Consider the following 20,031-nt stretch of genomic DNA (forward strand, 5'->3'; position numbering starts at 1 on the left):
GTTTTCATCTGGTAGTTAATTTTTAAGCTAAAAAGTATGAACAGGAGTTTGACAGATGGCCAAGAGAGGCGGTAGATATTTCGGACAGATGGAACCATATGAAAAATGGCAGAGAATTACAAATGGCATGGCATGTTTAGAGAATGGAGAGAAATCCAATAAGGAGAAAGTGTGGAGTTGTGATGGGTGGCAAGGAGGGAAAATAAGAGATAGAGAGCAAAGTTATGGATATCAGATTAGCAAAATAGATTGGAGTCAAGGTTGTAAAATGGCATATGTCTTACTAAAGAATTTCTTTCCACAGGCCTTTAAACAGGTTCTTTTTATATTTCATGAAAGACTATACTCTAACTCTTGGGTTCACTTTGTCTCACAATATGAGCTCCTTCATGTTGGAGGCTCTAAAATAATCAGCTTTATGTCCTAAACAATATGAACAATGCTCAGCAACTAAATATTTCATATAGGTTTAAAAAACAAATTTGATGAATCACATAATTAGATTCAAAAATATTCCAAAATTATTACAGGAATTGGGGTAGAGAGAACTTTTGAAATGAGTACAAAGTCCTCATCACAGCAAAGTGAATACCTTAGACAGCAATGTGTATGAGTTAAGATGATGGAAAGTGTGTGGGGAAGAGTATTTGTATGAAATACATTTACAGCAGGATAGTTTTTTTAAATTTTTAAAAAAAATAAGTGTCGACCTCCAAGAATCAATTGGCATGCCAAAAATCAACTGACTGATCTGTTGGACCAGGAAATGTTTGTCGGAACAGTGCAGACTGAAAGGAAGAAGAGAATGGTCAACTACATGAGACAGCAAAAAGTTATGAGGGGTCATATGGATTTAAGCTCACAGACTAGATGAAATGATCTAGAAAAACAATGAAATATAAGGGAAACTCTTATAAATGGGACAGAAAAGAAAATGTTAGAAGTTAAAGGAATATATAAAATAACATTTGATCCAATGGCAAGGAGTCTATTTTAGCAACATTTCTTCTTCTTCTTCTTATTTTTTTTTATAAAAGAATCTGCCATTTAAAATGAGTTGAATAGCATGTTAGTCAAATGTCACCCTTAATCAATGTAAGATCCTTGAGAATTCAACTGAATATTAACTGGGCCCATGATCCTCTCTTATGTATTTTGTTGATTTTGCAAGGAAAATGTTTTACTTTAGCCCTATGGTTTGCTTACAGATTATTACACTGCCCTGTAACCACTCTGCTGTCACCATTAGATTGGAAGCCGCTTTAAGGGAAATGTGCTCGCTCACCATTGCCTACTTAATCAGATGAATTATGAAAGTTACCACTTTAGAATTACTGGTTTTATAAAAGTTATAAGGACAAAAAAGAAACCCATTTACACTCTTTTCAAGTCACCCTTTTACTACATAATGATAAAATAGAAATATTTTGATAGATTCTACTGAAACATAGATTTTCTATTGTATCTTTTAAAAACATCTTGTTCGTCCATTTATAAGTGTATTGTCATGTTCTTCACAGTGAATGAAAATTTAGCCGGGTTTCTGAAACAATTGCCATGAAATGGAACACTGCTGCATTCTTCCTGAAGTACAGGAGTATGAGAAGCTAACCAGATAATTTAATTTTAGCAAGTTTTTCTAACACCGGAAATGATGCATTCATTGTTGTCCAAATGTTAGAAAAATGCTGAGGAAGTATATTTCTCAAACAAACAAACAAACAAACAAAAAAGAAGACCAGGAATATTTATCATCAACTAACATTATGGAGACTACATTTTCTAATATTGTAAAAGCCCTTAAATTCAAAAGCTTAATAATTGGTTAACAAGACAAATCTACCATGTCTTTTCAAAGTTGACAACCTTGCCTCATGCAGTCACATTTCCCATGGTTTTACTGTCCTGCCTATCAAACAAAAACAAACAAAACAAAAATGGAAAGGCAGCATCTGGCTTCCATATTATGAATTTTCAAGACATGGCTAAAATTTTCATGTAAGAATTTGAGACAAAAAGCTGATGAAATAAATTAGAAATAACTTATGGTCACAGATTACAATGAAGTTGTACAATAATGACTGACAATTCTGGGGAACTGGTCTTGTTACAAGTCAAACACTCAATCATATATTCTCTGTTTCCCTTCTAAGAGATATAATGAGAGCATTTTGAATTAAGGTATAATGAGTCTATGGCAATACCACCCTGAAAGCTCCCAGTCTCGTCTGAATTAAAGTATAATGTGAAAAACAGTTCACAAGATTATAATTCTTACATATGTTATAATAAATACTATTATGTAATTATTAAACCAATAAGCTAACTTCTTTTTCATATATAAGGATTATGCGAAAACATACAATGTAGCACCAAGTGCATATGTGTTCTGACTTTAAGAACAATTCAAATAGGAATGTCTAAACTACTTTACTATTCCACTATTTTTATACTAACTTCTATAGTTAAGCAATTACATAGTAAAAATGGTTTTTGTCCTTAAAAGATGGCGACTGTAATTAAATTCCTAATTCAATACCGATTCATTAGATCTTAGATTTGAGAAATTATGTTACTGGTAGTATATAAATAATAATTTTAAGAATTAATTTTATCCATTAGTTCTTATTGATAAATATTTATTGAGTACCTGATATAGGCTTTATGAAATCATATGAGAATAAGAAATTTTATCTGCCAATATATTAAAATATGATCAGGTTTACCACATTTGATTATATTTTAGAAATTAAGTTTTGAAAGATAATTTTAAACTACAAAAATGAAGAGATTAAGTTGACATTTTATGAAGCTTATACATTTAGGTACTCATTATCTATATTAAGATATAGAACATTTCCAGTACCTCTAAAACGTTTCCTGGTGTCCCCTGGTATCCTAATCATGACTTACTTGCTTGCGAAGAAAGCTATTATATTGACTTTAAAAAAAAACAAATTGAGTAGTTTTGCTTACTCATGAACCTCCTACAAATGGAATTATATGGGATGCACAATTTTATATCTGGCCTCTTTTGTTCAATATAATGTCTACAAAATTCACCTTATTGTACATCATGGAGATTTATTTATTTCATTGCTCTGTAGTGTTCCATTTTAATATACTGCCTTTTGTCAATTTTGCTGGCATTGGACATTTGTTATTTGCATTTTTTTTAGCTATTATGAAAAAGTAGTCATGAATATTCTTCTACGTGTTTTTGGTAGACATATGCACTTATTTATCTTGGAAATATATCTGGCAGTGCAATTTCTGGGTCATAGGATAAACATATAATTGTTTCTGGTATTGTAAAGCAATTTTCCAAAGGAGTTTTGCCTATTTACACTCCCACCACCAATATATAAAAGTTCTGCTTACTGAACTTGTCACTTCTTGACATCTTCAATCTTTCTAATTTTAGTCATTCTGCTAAGTGTGTAGCAGTACCTCAATGACAGGTATTTTTATACCAAGTAAGCAAATGAGATAAGCCTTAAAAAATGCCATATATGTTTTGCCAACACAATGACTATTTCAAAAATATCCCGATGAGAACAAACAAATGAATAAGCTATACATATCATTTACGTTTAGGATGCAAAACAGTATTTCCTACTGGGACTTTAAGAGGACAATACATAGTAACTGTTTCTCCTTCTTAATCAAAATGGCATAAGTAATAGGATCCACATAAAGAGAGATAGAGAGGAAATGACGATCTTTTTGTATATTGCTAAAGCTGTCCGGAGACGATGGCTCTATATCTGTAACCATTGCCCCACCTTCATCAGACAGCTGCAGCCACCAGCATAGACCTTTCCTCCTATATTGCCTGCATGAAAGCAAACAGATCAAATACACCCTCATTGCAAAGTCAGCAGGCTTTGAAAAAGAGAAACAAAAAAGCAAAAGCAAAATGAACAACAACAACAACAACAACAAAAAAAACAGGAGGAATGAAGAGTGAACATGTTCTTTCCTTTTCTCAAAATGAGGGAGGAATGGGCAGAAAGTGTCCAGGGGTACTGAGTATTAGTACAATGAAGTGCTATGTGGCTACACAAAGCCAGAGGAATTTTTTTTCCACTGGCCATATCCTGAAAGGGCTGCTTCTTTGTTTCACAGCATTGTTATTAAGAGGACTATTTGCATTACCCAAAAGTGTCCTGTGTGAACACCTCTTATAAGATGAGCCTGTTCAAGATAGAGTGTCATTTTTTTAAACTGACAGACAGAACATTATACCCATTCCTGTTTGTAGAGAAGATCAGAGGTTTACTATTTGAAGAGATTTTTTGGCACCAAGGACACCAGATCCAGGTGACAAGGAAACGCAAGACTGAAAGGGGTGGGACTAAGGGACAGACTACTTAATGATGAGATGGCTGGCACTTCAATCTCACAATGTACAGTGAGTGAGGCTTCTACCTCTAACATCGGAAAAGAATGCTACCTACCTCAAATACATGAATACCCAAGAGTAAAGGCCTACAGCTATTTGGTGAATCCTGCAAATAAGGAAGTCTAGCTCGCATAAACTGAACTTCCCATTAGATTTCTATTCACTCTGAAAATATCTGTCCTTTATTAACTTTTAATGTCATTAACAATATCATTGGCTTTAGGTACATTTAACAATATCATTGGCTTTAGGTTTATCATTTGTTTTCGGTTTGTCCCTGCTGTCTTTTTTCCCTTATTTACTATCTTCTTTTGAGTTAAATGACTGTTTTTTACAATTCCGTTATAATCCATCCATTGGCTTTTTTTGCTAAACAACATTTGGATTGTTTTCTTTTTAGTGTTGCTTTAGGGTTATACCATACAACTTTTCAGAATCTACTTAGAGTTGATATTGCACTCCTTTGTGTAAATTGTAAAATTTCATAAACATATCCATTTACCACCCCCACATCCTTTATGCTACAGATTTTACTTGTATCACATTTATATATGCTCTCAACCACAAAATACAATAATATATTTTATTTAAAAAAGGTCACAAGAAAAATTGTTTTATATTTATCCCTTAAAATTACATTTTCTAGTGTGTTACAATCTTTTCTGAAGGTATATGTTTCAATCGAGAATTATATCCTTTTAGCTAGAACTCCCTTTTAATGCAGATATGTTGGCAATTAATTTTATGAAGTTTTGTTTATTTAAATATGCCTTATTACACTTTTACAGTTGAAAAATATTATCTCCAAATATAGACAGTTTTTTTCCTTTAATGCTTAAGATGTTCCACTGTCGAGATTAATTTGCTGTTCCGACCTCCATTGTTGCTGATGAGAAATCCAGGTTATCTGAAATTGTTGTCCCCTTTTTAATGTGTATTTTTCCCTCTAATTTCTTGTGAGATTTTGTTTTGATCTTTGTTTACCTTAGTTCGACTATATGTCATTTACTTTGTATTAATTCTGCTTTGAAGCCAATACCTTTTGAAACTGTAAACTTCTTATTTTTACTAAATTTGGGAGATTTTGGCAATTATGTTTTCAAATAATTTGTTCTGCTCCTTTTCTGCCCCCTCCAATTCTAAGACTTCAATTGTTTGTAAATTAGAAATTTAATCATACAGATAATTTGTGCTCTGTTCATGTATGGAGTCAATAGTTTTTTTCTGTGTTCTTCAGATTAGATACTGTGATCTATATTTCTTTTGTTAAGCCTATGCAGGTATTTTTATTTCACTTACTTTCAGGTGTAGAATTTGAATGGATCCTTCTTGGGGTACCTGGGGGGCTCAGTCAGTTAAGCATCCAACCTCAGCTCAGGTCATGATCTCATAGTTGGTGGGTTTGAGCCCTGCATTGGGTTTTATGTTGATAGCTCAGAACCTGGAGCCTGCTTTAGGTTCTGTGTCTCCCCCTCTGTCTGCCCCTACCCCACTTGCACTCTATCTCTTTCTCTCTCAAAAATAAATAAACATTAAATGGATCCTTCTTTACAGTCTCTATTTCTCTGCTGAGATTTCATATATGTTCACTTATTTCAAGAATAGTTTGCTTTGTATCATTGAATATAGTAATAAGAGCTGCTTTAAAGTGTGTTTTTCTCTTAAATTTTCCATGTAGGGATTGATGGCTTATTAATTATCTTTTGTTTGAATGATAGTTTGCTTTTCATTATTTCTTAATAATTCTAGTAATTTGTGCTTATATCCTGGACATGGTGAATGTTATGTTGTAGAAGCTCTGGATTTTTTTTTTTTCTATTCCTCTGTATAATGCTGATTTGGTCTGTTTTGTTTATCAGGCAATTAAATTAGAAGGACTGATATTAAAATTTTTATTTAGAGTTTCTACTTAGTTCTTTTAACCTTTGGGCTGCTTAGAGTCTTATGCATGCATAGATCAGAGCTCAGCCAGAATAAAAACAACAAACATCTGAGAACTGTTTACTCAGTCTTTTTTGTCCCCAAAATGTGAACATCCCTCCAGTTTCTCTCTGATTTGCTGTGGGGGGAATGGTCTAAATAGAGCATTTGGGTCATCTCCGGATGTTTCAAGGCAATAAGATTTTTAATAATTTATCCCATATATATGCAATTGTGAGCCATGTATCATGAAACTTTTATTAAAGAAAGCATTTCACATGAAAGGATGAAACAAATGGATAAATTAAAAATGAATGAATGAACAAATAAATAAACAGTAAAATAAAATATAAAAAACCCAAAAGAGGCAATAAGAAGAAAATTTCCAAAATCTGTAATTAATATTTACAGTTATAAGAGAAGGTACTACATTCAATCATTTTAACAAATGTTAACTGAAAAATAATGACAAGAACTGTTCTAAGCCAGCAAATAAAACAGCAACAGTCTTCCCTCATTGGGTTTGTATTCTAGTAGAGAAGGCAACCAAACACAAGATAATTAATAAATTATATCATATATCAAAGGAATCTAATTACCATAGAGTACATAAAGCAAGAAGCAGAGACAATCTTAACATTTTAAATAGGGCAACTAGAGAAAACTTTACTGAAAGTGACATTTGAGCAAAGACTTGAAGGACATGAGGGAATAAGACATAGAGACATCTGGGGATGAGTGCTTTAGACAGAGTGAATAAAAAAATGCAAACATCATTAGATAAGAGCTTACATGGTGTGTTCAAATAAGATCAAGGAGTCTTGTTTGCATAGAGTGTGACAAGCAAAAAAGAAATATAGTAGAAGAGGATAGACAAGTATCAGGAAGCCAAATTATGTACGGTGTTGTAAGCCATTGTAAGGACTTGGCTCTTTGTTCTGAAGAAGGAGAGGCATCATTAGAAGACTGTTAGCACAGAAGTGACTTGGCATGACTAAGTTTTCAAAAGATTATTTTCTTTATTTAATGTTTCATTTATTTCTGAGAGAGAGAGAGAGAGAGAGGGAAAGAAAGAGTAAGAGAGAGAGAGAGAGACAACTTAAACAGGGGAGGGTCAGAGAGAGGCAGAGATACAGAACCTGAAACAAGTTCCAAGCTCTGAGCTGGCTGTCAGCACACAGCCCGATGCAGGGCTGGAACCCATGAACCATGAGATCATGACCTGAGCCGAAGTCTGATGCTTAACCGACTGGGCCACTCAGGCACCCCCAAAAGATTATTTTGAATGATATATTAAAAATAGACCTTAGAAGAATTGGTTGGAAGCAAAGACACTATTACAATAATATAGGGACGAAAAGATAATGGCTGGGCTCAGAGTGATAGCATTTGATGTGAAAGAAGTTAGTTATCCTTGTATCCTTTGAAGATAAAGTAAAATGCATTTTATCATAGTGTGAGTTGTGAGAGAAAGAGTAAAAACTGACTTCAAGGTTTTTGGTCTGATCATCTGAAAGAACAGTGTTTTCGCTAACTAGAATGGAAAAGACTATGAGTAGAACATAGAACATGTTTAGAGTTGGAGATAGAGCAGGAATTTAAATATTGCTCTCATTTAGTTTGAGATATCTAATAGATATTCTAATGGAGATGTAAAGAAGGAAGCCATATGCAAAATGTTTGGTGTTCAAATGAAAGGTCCAGCTTAGAAATATATGGCCAGAAAACCATAAGTATAGAGGATATTTAAAGCCACAAAACTGAATGAGATCACACATGAAATGAGTACAAATAGAAAAGAGAACAAAAGAGGCAAAATAATTAAAGGAGATTGAAAAGAATCTGCCAGTGACTTAAGAGAATATACTGACCTAAGAGAATATATTACAGAATGTGAAATTCCAGAGGCCAACTAAAGCAGGCTAATCAAAGAGGAGGGAATAAACATTCTGTCAAATACTGATGACTGGTCAATTAAGATGAAAGCTAGAAATTGACCATTGGGACCAGCAAAATGTAGGCAATTGATTGACAAGAGCAATTGCAACAAGAGCACAAAGTGGCTTACTCTCAAGAAAGGCCTGATTTGCAAGGATATAAGACAAAATGGAGCTGTGCATATAAGGACAAATTTTCCAAGATGTTTCCTATAAAGGCAGTGGAAGTGAATAGCTGCCTGGAGGAGAAAGGAGGAGATTTAAGATGGGATAAATTATCCTGTGATGATATGTTAAGAATGACGCTCTAGAGAAGGAAAAGGTGCTAAAGGCAAAAGATGTGAGAATTTCTGGAGTGATGTCTTTGAGTAAGAGAGGATCTGGAGTTTTTGAAAGAAGCATGAGTGACTCATCTATAATAACAGGTAGGAGGTAAAATAGATGGGTCCAGATTGTGGTACCTGAGTAAATATGGTGGTGCTAAGTAAGAGCCTATAAAAATCCTTTTCTTATTTTTTTCTATTTTCCTCAGTGAAATGGGAAACTGTCTTCAGTGACCATAAGTATGGGAGAGAGACTCTTGAAATTCATAGCTGAAGTCATCATCTAGGAGAAAAAGTAAATGGATTAGGATACAACTAGTGCGTTTGCAGGGCAGCAGTAAGTACCTGGTAGTAAATAAGATGCATTAAAAAAGGAATATTCAGAAAACAAAAGGAAATCTTAAGACACTAACCTGATATGGTAGCAAAAGAAAATATTCAATTGAGGGACTGAAAACAAAATTGAGGGTATTTCCCCAAATTTGAAACAAGTAACTAGTTATGAAATGTAATAAAAATATTTTAAATGTGAGAGATTAATTAATTATTAATAAAGAATAGAATTTTCATACAGAAAGAAGTGGGAAAACCTAGAAAAGGGAATTCTTAAAGAATAAATAATATAAGAATATTTCCCAGAGATGAAAAAAATTGTTTCCAGAATTGAAAAGCACAATAAGGAAGAAGAGGGGGAAAAAAGAGTCATACCAAGATTCTATTGCTATGATATGAAATTCAACATTGGAAGTCAAAGGGCAAAGGAACAATTTCTTCAAAATTCTAAAGGGACTTAATTCTCATTTTAGAATTATTTACTCAGCCAAGGTATCCACTGAATGTGAGATGGCAATAAAAATATTTTCAGACTTCAAAAAAGTTACTTCCCATGCCCCCTTTTTCAAGAACCTACTAAAATATTTGTTCAACCAAAATAAAGGAGTTACCAAAAAATAAAGACTTTGGATAGTTAAGAGGACATCTGCTGCAGGCAAAGAGTATCATCCAGATAATAAATAGAAGAGAGATTCAAGACTGAATACATATGTTAAGCAATTCAGACTGCTGGATGAAGGCAGGGAGCCCTAGCAATAATGATGAAAGAAAAACATAAAACTTCCAGAGTTTCTGATGTATATGAACCACAGGGTCTCAACAGGAAAGCAACACCAAATATAGTGTGTATGTGCTTGTATCAGTGTGTGTATCTGTAATAAGAAAAAAGAAAACTAAATCTTCCTATTTCATTGTAGGAAGTAACAAATAATAAATACCTAACTAAAATGAATATTTCAAACATTCCAAAAAATGTTTTGATAAAAATTACTGTCAGAGATTTATTCTGGAGTGTGAAAATTGGGGGAATTGAGGCAGGAAGTCATTGTTTTCTCATAATGATACCTACAGATATTTTTCAAAACTGTGTACCTGAATTAGCTCACACCTGTAAGGACAGCTACCATTAAGAAAACTAAAAATAACAAACTGTAGGCGAGAGTATGAAGAAATTAAACCCTTATATACTGTTTGTGGGAATGTAAATGGTACAGCCATTGTAAAACAGTATGGTGTTTCACAAAAAATTTAATAAGGATTTACTGTGTGATCTAGGAATCCCACTTCTGAGTATATATCCAAAATAACTGAAAGTAGAGTCTTGAAGAAGAGATATTGTACTATAATCACGTTGCAGCAGCATTATTCACAATACATAAGTATGGAAGCAATACAAAAGTCCACCCATAGATGAATGGAAAAGTAAAAATTTAGCATTTACATGCAATGGAATATTATTCAGCCTTAAAACTAAAGGATTTTCTGACAAATGGTACAGCATGGATGAACCTTGAGGGATATAATGCTGTGGGAAATAAGTCAGCCATAGGAAGATAAATACTACATGAAGTACCTAGTATAGTCAAAATTGTAGAGACAGAAAGGAGAACAGTGGTTGCCAGGGCCTGAAGAGAGGGGAGAGAGGAGTTAAAGTTTACTGAATACAGAGCTTCAGTTTTCCAAGATGGAAAGGGTTGGAGATGATTGGTGGTGAGGGTTGTACAACAATAAATGCGCTTAATACAAGTGAACTGTATAGTTAACAATCGTAAGGTGTAAATTTTGTTATACATATTTTACTACAATAGAAATTTGAGGGGAAAACTGTATCTTTGGTTTTTATACAAAAATGAATATTCTTAAATGCAATTTATTTTCCCAGTAATAACCATAAACTGTGTTTAGTCAACACCTGTGGATCAAAATCACAAAGTTATTTTATTTTTAATGTTTATTTTTTTTTTAGAGAGAGAGAGTGAGAAAGAGTCTGAGTGGGAAGGGCAGAGAGAGAGGAAGACACAAGAGAATCCAAAGCAGGCTCCAGGCTCTGAGCTGTCAGCATAGAGCCCTACACGGGGCTCGAACCCACACACTGAGATAATGACCTGAGCCAAAGTCAGATGCTCAACTGACTGAGCCACCCAGGTGCCCCAAAATCACAAATAAAATCATTATTTTAAATGTCTTCTTTATTTCGAGATCCAAAGCAGAACAAACTAGTATCACCATTTTGTAATACAAAATCTGATCCAATTATTTAATCATATATAACTCCTAAAGCTATGTAAGAGGCTACTAAAAAAGTAAAGTAAAATCATATTTTATTCATTTGATTAATGATTTAGATTATAGTTTATGAGAACATATAAATATAATCATATATGTCTAATTTACATTAAATTTGCCTTGGTTATTATCCATCTAATTCGTATGTGTCTTATATGGGACAGGTGGGTTTATAATTCTTTAGCTGCATATGGAGATGATTCACATGTAGGATCCTTATGTGTGTAACTTTGATTTAGAAAGTGTTCCAAATTTGGGGCGCCTGGGTGGCTTAGTCGGTTAAGTGTCCGACTTTCGCTTAGGTCATGATCTCGCGGTTCGTGGGTTCGAGCCCCGCGTCGGGCTCTGTGCTGACTGCCGGCTCAGAGCCTGGAGCCTGTTTCAATCTGTGACTCCCTCTCTCTCTGACCCTCCCCTGCTCATGCTGTCTCTGTCTCTCTCTCCTAGAAATAAATAAAACATTAAAAAAAAAAAAAAAGAAAAAAGAAAGTGTTCCAAATTTATCCTATCACTCAAAGGACAAAGAAATAAAATATGGTGATTCCAAGAGATTGGGATTCCAGGACGTTAAAAATCTGGAAAAAAATTAGCTTGTGAAAGATAACAGAAATGAGGAAACTCAAAAACAAATAATCAGCGTAATGTTGGAATCTGCCCATATTTTGTAAATATACTGCTTAGCTTCAAAATTGAATCTACTAACAGAGCTGAAGTGTGAAAAAGAAGTGAAGTGTGGAAGTTACTGACTGCCTGATTATAACTTTACCATCTCAATGCTCAAAATGCCTTATAGCTTTTCACCTGGCCTGTGGATAGAAGTGAATGTATTAGTTAAACTAAAGATTTTTTATAACCTCACTTAATTGTATTTTCTTTGAACTGGGTTCATGGAGAATTTATTTTTTCAGTTAACTTTAATCATAAATCAAGGTACCAGTAAGAAGAAATAAGTTATCTTTACCTTATATTTGAAAGGTCAGCTATCCATCGTTTATCCTTCTCTGCCTTAAAAGCAACACGAGATTGCACTATCTTATTTTATTTGACTTGCTCCTGATTTATCACTTCTCTGGCTACCAATGGAACATAGTTTATAGCATGTTGTTCACATAAGCTGTGATAACATCTGCCAAGAAAGAAAAAAAAATCCCTACTTCCACTAAGATTTCTCTCCTTCTCAGTGAGAGAAGCTCTTCTATTCCTCATTTGCTTATTTCAGAGGGTATCGCTTTTTAACTCATGCCCCTGTTGTCCAAGCTTAGTTGCAGTCATATGTAAAATTTGACCCTGGTCTATGGTACAGCAAAAATACAATATGTATTCTTATTCTTTCAGCATAACTTAGCAATCATTACATGCAAAGATAAGGAGTATCATATGTTACATGAAGTTTCAATGTAAGTAATAATATATTTTCCTGAAAATGAAATGGATCTACAGTAGAAGTAATTAGTTTCCCATCACCAGAGGTGTCACACATTGGCTAGATGACTAATTTTCACAATCATAGGTGACTAATTTTTCTGATTCATCATGTATGGGAGAGAAGAATCACAGACAGAATGAGGTAGAATACTGTATGGTAAAGAATTTAACCTTGGCTTTTTGGGGGCAGTCTCTAAGCCCTTGGAATGTCATGTCTGATGGGAGTGTTTTCATATGCCTAGAAGCCCTGGATCATGCCCAATGGTGTAACAGTGTGGGTTAGCGGGGAATGGCCACTGTCTTTGTGTCTAGTGAATTCTCTGAGTGCATTATTTCATCAGCCAGTTGGAGTAATCTGACCAATGGAGGCTGGAATCAGACCTGTTCATTTTGTCTCATAGACCATGTAATTAATGCTGTAAACAGTGCCCCTAGCATCAGGATGAGGCCAGCCTGTATTATTACTAACCTCAAATATGTCTCCCAAGTTCTCAGGCACCTTCAGCATAACAAATCCCATAAAACGTCAGAGTCTAACTTAGAACAAAAAGTGGGGTTTCCCGTAAGTTAGTGTATCAACCTTTCTAAGGTTTGTATATTAATCTCTTCACTTGGCCCAAAGCATCAATGAAGATACAATATAGTGTGTTAGCAGTTGCAGAATCTACATTGACCAGTAAGAAAGACATCTAAGTCATGTCTATCATTCATAATAACCCTAGCCAGTGAGCTGATGCTGACTTGAATGTCAGCTGGGGTGATGTAAAATGATCATGTCAGCTAAATTCAGGGGCAGATTTCATCACGCTTTTCCTAATTGTAGAACCCGCACAGTGGAAAGAAATAACAGTAAGTTATATATAAATGATTAGCTACTTTCTCCTCTAGAAACTCCCACAGTCATCAAGCGTATACTTCCCAGTAAGTTTAAGGGGAATGGTAATCAAATAGTGGTCACGTCAAGTCATCTGGTATAGGATTGTCAGTCCAGATATTGGTTGAATTTAAGGTGCTTGCAAAAGTTTGAAAGAGCTAATAGGACATTTTACATCATTACAAAGGCTGAGGGTGAAGGCATTTTTGAAAATCAGATAAGCACTAATGATCCTCTCTCCATATGCTTCTGAGGAGCTAAGACCTTTTCTCCTCAGATATTGAGGTAACTCTCGCACCACAAAAATCAGTGTGCTCCTTTCCAGTAGCTATAACTTCATTATTTTCCAATAGTTCCCTACTGACACTAAGAATTTTTGTCCAGAAGAATCAGGTGCAAGAGAGGCAAGACCATTTTTATAAAACTCAACCCAAATCAGGGAGCCTGGCGTGGCTCAGTCAGTTGACCATCAGACTTTAGCTCAGGTCATGATCTCACAGTTTGGTTGGTGAGTTCAAGCCCACATTGGGTGGGGCTTGCAGTTGTCATTGCAGAGCCCACTTTGGATCCTCTGTTCCCCTCTCTCTCTGCCCCTCCTCTGCTCACACCCTCTCTCTCAAAACTAAACATTTAAAATAAATAAATAAATATCAACCAAAATTAAGCTTGAATCCCCTATTTCCCTTTTATCAGCAAAGTGTACGAGCAGGCTGGCCTAGTGTTTCCTTAAGGTACACAATAAATGAATGAATGAATGAATGAATGAATGAATGAATACATGCCCTGAAATAATCAAAGTGAAATCCTGAATGTTCACTTGCTTTTTAATCTTATTAGATTATTTTTTTTAACCCAACTTCCCTTGGCTAACTTTGTTTCAAATTATATCTCCATCTGAAGTTCTTTTTGTCCTCTGGACCAGCTTTTGGTGATTTTCTTCTCCTTCCATGAAGTGTTTGTCACAATGTATAAAACTGATACATATAGACCCCAATGCACTCTAGTCTGTAGGCTTACATTGTACCTTACTCAGCAGTATAACTATATCTGCAGCATTAAGATCTGACACATTACTAAATCTCAATAAATAAGTGTAAAATAAATAGAGAGAATATTTATTTTAAATATAATGAATAGAATAAATAATAGAAAAATAAATGAAATAGAATAAACAATAGAAAAAATAAAATGTTTGTAAGATAATTCAAATTCTTAATGAAAATTTTCAAAGGGGAGCATCTATGTTTTAGCAGTCTCACTAATTTAGAAATGTCCATGTAGTTTTATATGTGTTGTTTGTAATAACAAACATTACAAATTAGATGTTTAACAGTGCGGGAATTGTTGAGTAAATTGTGAGGCATCCATGTCATAGAACATCATGTAGCCACTGCAAAGAATAAGTTATGTCTCTATATATTGAAATAATGTATTGCCTATATATTAAAAGAAAAGATTGGTACAGATTATTATGTACAGCATAATCCCCAATTATTAAAAAACAAAATGCACACTTGCAGATAGTTAGATAAGGAGATGAAGACAAAATGAGGGAGAGCCAGACAGAGACAGGGAAATCTGGGGAAATGGCAGAAATGCTATAATCATCTCTAAAGAGGGATAATTTCCTAGGATTGTGAAAGGTGAAATGAAATGGGGTCACTTATGTTAAGCACTTTTCAAATGGAGCTGGAAGGCCAGCAAGGAGAAGGGCCTTAGGCACGTACCCAGTAGGTGAAATCATAATTTTTTTTCCTTTAGAAAGAGAGGGAGAGATAGATAGAGAGAGCACACACTAGTAGGGGAGAGGGGCAGAGGGAGAGAGAAAGAACCCTAAGCAGGCTCCACACTCAGTGAGGAGCACAGTACAGGGCTTCATCCCCCTACCCTGAGATCATGACCTGAACTGAAATCAAGAGTTGGATACTCAACCTACTGAGCCACCCAGACATCTAGAAACCATTAACTTTTGAAGTGGGCCAACCAAAAATATTCCAAGCCCTCTACAGGAACATCTGCAGCTTCCTACAGTAATAGACTTATGCTTACTGAGAGGCTCAGCAACTTGTTATATTTTGTCAAAATTAGTTTTCTGCCACCAACACTGATTAAAATTCTTTGTAAACGAGGCATGAAAGCATTTCCCTTTGTCTTTAGAACCCCCTGGCTTTTGTTCCCTAGTGGGACACAATTTGGGCTGCCACCTAAATCTGTCCTTCCTAAACTGCAATTCTAAGAACCCATATAAATGCTTTTGTTTTACTCCACCTCTGCCTCTTTTCTGGGTGGACAAGATGAACTGGAGTTCACGGGGGAAAGCACTTCTTTCATGAAAAAAAGTGTTGGAAACAAAGGTAGTTTCTTATATTATTTCTATATTTCAGAAAGTTTAAATGCTAAATTTATTAGGAAGAAACTCAACAAAATATAAGCAGTGTTATTTTTGTGAAGTTGGACCGAAGATAATTTATCTTATGATTTATATCCATCTGTATTTTTTTAACTTGCCCTACAATGAGCTTATACATTAAATTAATAAATATGATATAAGAAGTTTTCTTGGCAAAACCTGGGAAAGTAGATTATTGCTAGATCTGAATGTGGTATGATTATATCTTTCACCTCCTTCATCTTTAAAGTAAATGGATTGTGATACCAGTCATGATTTAGTGTTTAATTGTCACTTACGCATGTTTCTGGTACTGGAATCAAAATGGACATAATGAAGAAAAGTTTTATATCATCTGTAGAAATAATGAGAAAAGTGTCTCTCTGAGTTTATCTGCCATCAAGGGTAGATATAATGTTTCTATTTTAGGCATCTATTGTAACTGTGTGAAAACTCCACTGTTTATCCTCACAGTGCCTGGGCTTGTGTTAGTTGGGCACACATAGGTTTAATAAAAGTTTATTGAACATCAGAATAATTGAATAAATCTAACACTCAAGTCAATTAAAAAGAAGTTGGATTCCCCTAGGGAGTGTTTTCTGAAACAGAATTTTACAGCCCAAGGGAAATATCCATGTTGGAGTTGAACTCTCTGTGGCTGGAACTGCATGGGGTGTCGTGATAAATATGTTTCCTTAAGGTTGCCTTTGTCTAACCGTTAGTAACTCACCAGGTGGCTCCAAGTGTGGAAAAATATTTAGTTCTTTAAACATTTCAGTCAATGCAGTAGTTATTTAAACAGTGACAAATAGCAAACATTTCTCCATAGTTTATAGCCTTTTTCTTAATAGGTTTTCCAGTGGAGTGAGAGTTCCTATTTAGTCAACATTTAGTGAATGCTATTTTTCTAATTATCCAATATGACTAATTTAAAATGTCTTAACTTTTAATCAAATTATCTTATCACAGCATGACTATTTTTTCAAATGCATAGTTTCCTATTTCTCCGTATATTCAACTGTTCAAAAAACAGTTTTCCTTTAGACTGTGAATTTAGCCTACTCATTGATGACGTGTTCGGGCCAAAAGTTATACTAAAATAACTTTGTTTTCTAAAGCTATCCAATTAGATACTCTTAATGCCTGAAAAACATTAGCATATTTGTGTTTGTCAACCCCTTTTGACCTTTGCTCTCCTCATGCATCCATTCTAAAAATAAGTCTTAATCTCTATTTGTTACAATCTACCCCATCTGTAAGGTCCAGTCACAGGCCACTTCTCCAGGGCACTTAATGGTTTCTTCTTACTCAGAAGTAGGTTTTCCGTATTTTGAAAAATTCATCCCGTATTTATATTTGAACATGGTTTTATATTTGCAACCTGTTTTCATCTATTGAGTTTTTCTAATTCCCCTCCCATTTTTGATATTCATTTATTTATTCAATAAGCATTAACTGAGTGAATTCTATATGGCAAGTACCATTTCTGAGCGCTGAAGAAGTCACAATGAACATGCAGGTTCCTCTGTTTTTAAGTTTTGCATCTTAGCGTGTTCCAATTTATGCTAAAATTACTCCAGTCTTCCAATACTAGACTGAAAACATCTTGAGGAAAGATACTTAGTCATGTTTATTCCTAGATACTTCTTTACTCATCAGAGGGTGCTCTACAGAATATGCATTACAATATCTTTTTGATGAATGGATAATTTGTACATATATAATTTTCATTCTTAGCCAAATACATTGGAATATATTATCTATTTTAACCTCATTGTATAACTATATAATATATATAATTTAAACTCTTTGAATGATCTTACTTAAATACCAGTACTCATTCATTTATACCCCAAAGTATATAGAAAATTTCCTAGGATTTCTATATAGTACAAACTATAAAACTCCGTAATTCAATGGTCAAGAAATCAGAAGTAGTATAGGCCAAATATGATGACCATTTTTTTCTCCTAGAATAGAAAATGTAAGACGTCTGAGATAATCAAAAGTATTTGGAAATAGAAATCAAAACCAAATAACTAGGCATGTTCAAAGCATTTAATACAATAATGGTCACAGAGAAACATGGAAATAGAAACTGCTGACATAGATGTCTAGTGTGAGAAGGCACTCAATAAGTATATAATCACTATTATTACAAATATTTGACCTTGTAATTATAGAAAATATAGAGCAGCAATACTCTATCTTTTATAACTATATTTAAAAACTTCAGTGATTGAAGAATACATCCAGTACAAAAATATGAAATTCAGTCACTGAGTTAGTTTGCAGATACTGGAACTTAATGGAGCTCTCTAAGGATAGAGAATAAGTCTCAATCTTCTATATCACCCCAGCTTTCATGACCTACACTCTTGATTACTTTCCTTGGGGCCTAGCATTTACTTCTTATCTCCTAACCCAGTCCTTCCAATGGCTTCAGATGACCATCCAAAGTTGAAGTTCCCAAAGTTATGTGCCAAACCTCTTGTCTTCTGACTTAATTTTCTACAAAGGTAATTATGGCCACTCCCCTCACTATAAATCCAGGGTGGTATGTCCAAAATTACCAGCTTACCAACTCTAGCATTGGTTCATTTTCTGAGCTCCAACTTGCAGAATGACTTAGGAACCAACTTACCCACACACACACACAAAAAAAATTCTGAAGTTGATTTTACCCAAACCCTGCTATGGCCCATTCTGATAGATAGTCTGGATACATCAAGTCATATGTGTCATGTAGCCAATTTTAAGACTTTGGTTTTGTTTCTTCAAGTGCAATGATGAAGGCACAGTAGTGATATGATATAACTTATGTTTTGAACCACGTATTTTGCCTGCTTTGGTGAGAAGAGACTATATATGTGGCAGGAGGTGGGAGGGTATAGAGGAGTGGGTTCAAGAAAGTAAACAGAGACCATTTAGTACTCTGGCCATTATCCAGGAAAGAGCTGATTGTTGATGATGACTAGGGTGATAGTAGTGTAGGTGAAAGAAATACTCTAATTCTAAATATATCAGAGGTTGAATGGACATGGTTTGCTTATGTGAGCACTACAAGAGGAGAGTATGAATGAATCTAAAATTCTTCACCTATGTATCTAGAAATTTGGAGTTGTCATTTACTGAGATGGGGAAATCTGCAGAGAAAGCTGTGAGGTGGTGGACAAAAATTGGGTTCCACTTTGGACTTGTTACGTTGTAGGTTCCTAGTAAATATTCAAGAAAGAGATATGTAACAGACAGTTGGAAGTATGACTCTAAAGTTGAAGGGAGACGTTCAAAGTGGAGATACAGATTTGGGAGTCATCAGATGCATTTTAAAGCCATGAGATTTGATGAACTACCCTTTCAAGCAGGGGTAGAGAAGATAAGTGAATCTGAATTCTTTGTGAGTCAGTCTTTGATATCTCTTAGAACAAACATAGACCAGACTATGACCATAGTTTGAAAATCAGATCATAGTTCAATACTTAAGTACATATTTTTCTCATTTAGCAGACTAAGAGCTCCTTATAGCTTGGAATCATATATTTATTTATTACCTCTACATCACCTACACCTATATTTTGGACTCATTAAATGCCCAATAATTATTCAGTTGAACCGAGCTGGAAAATGTTCTTATAGCAATTCAGTTGATACATACCCAATCACGTACCTGATTTATCCATGTGTCAGCTGTTGCAGTGTTGGTTGCTAATGGTTCACATCTGCACTTTTCTTTGAAGGCTTGTCCTTGGGTAAAAGGAACTATTTAGGGAGATGCCTAGAAGATTAAGCCCCACTCCCTTGCTGGGCCACCAGTAGCCAATGATTGACTGATGGAGCTGATAACAGCCCAGCACCTCTGTCTCTGTGGTGGAATTCATGTGCCAGAGCTCCCGTTGGGATAAGGCCTTGGTCACGTTTCTCTTGAAACCACATCTTTGTATAGTTTCTTCCTCTACCCTATCACTCAGATTTCTCTTGAGAGCCTTCCTTCTATGAATCACTTTCAGAGATTTCTGCCGAAGACCTTCCTTTTAAGTTACTGAATCTAAAATAATAGCCATAGATGCAGACATCTTGACCCTCAAAACATTCTTCTAATCTAAGTGTATTTGTCTAAAATCTTTAAATTGTTCAACCTT

Source organism: Crocuta crocuta, unplaced genomic scaffold, assembly GCF_008692635.1.
Source record: "Crocuta crocuta isolate KB4526 unplaced genomic scaffold, BGI_CrCroc_1.0 scaffold58, whole genome shotgun sequence".
Taxonomy (NCBI): Eukaryota; Metazoa; Chordata; class Mammalia; order Carnivora; family Hyaenidae; genus Crocuta; species Crocuta crocuta.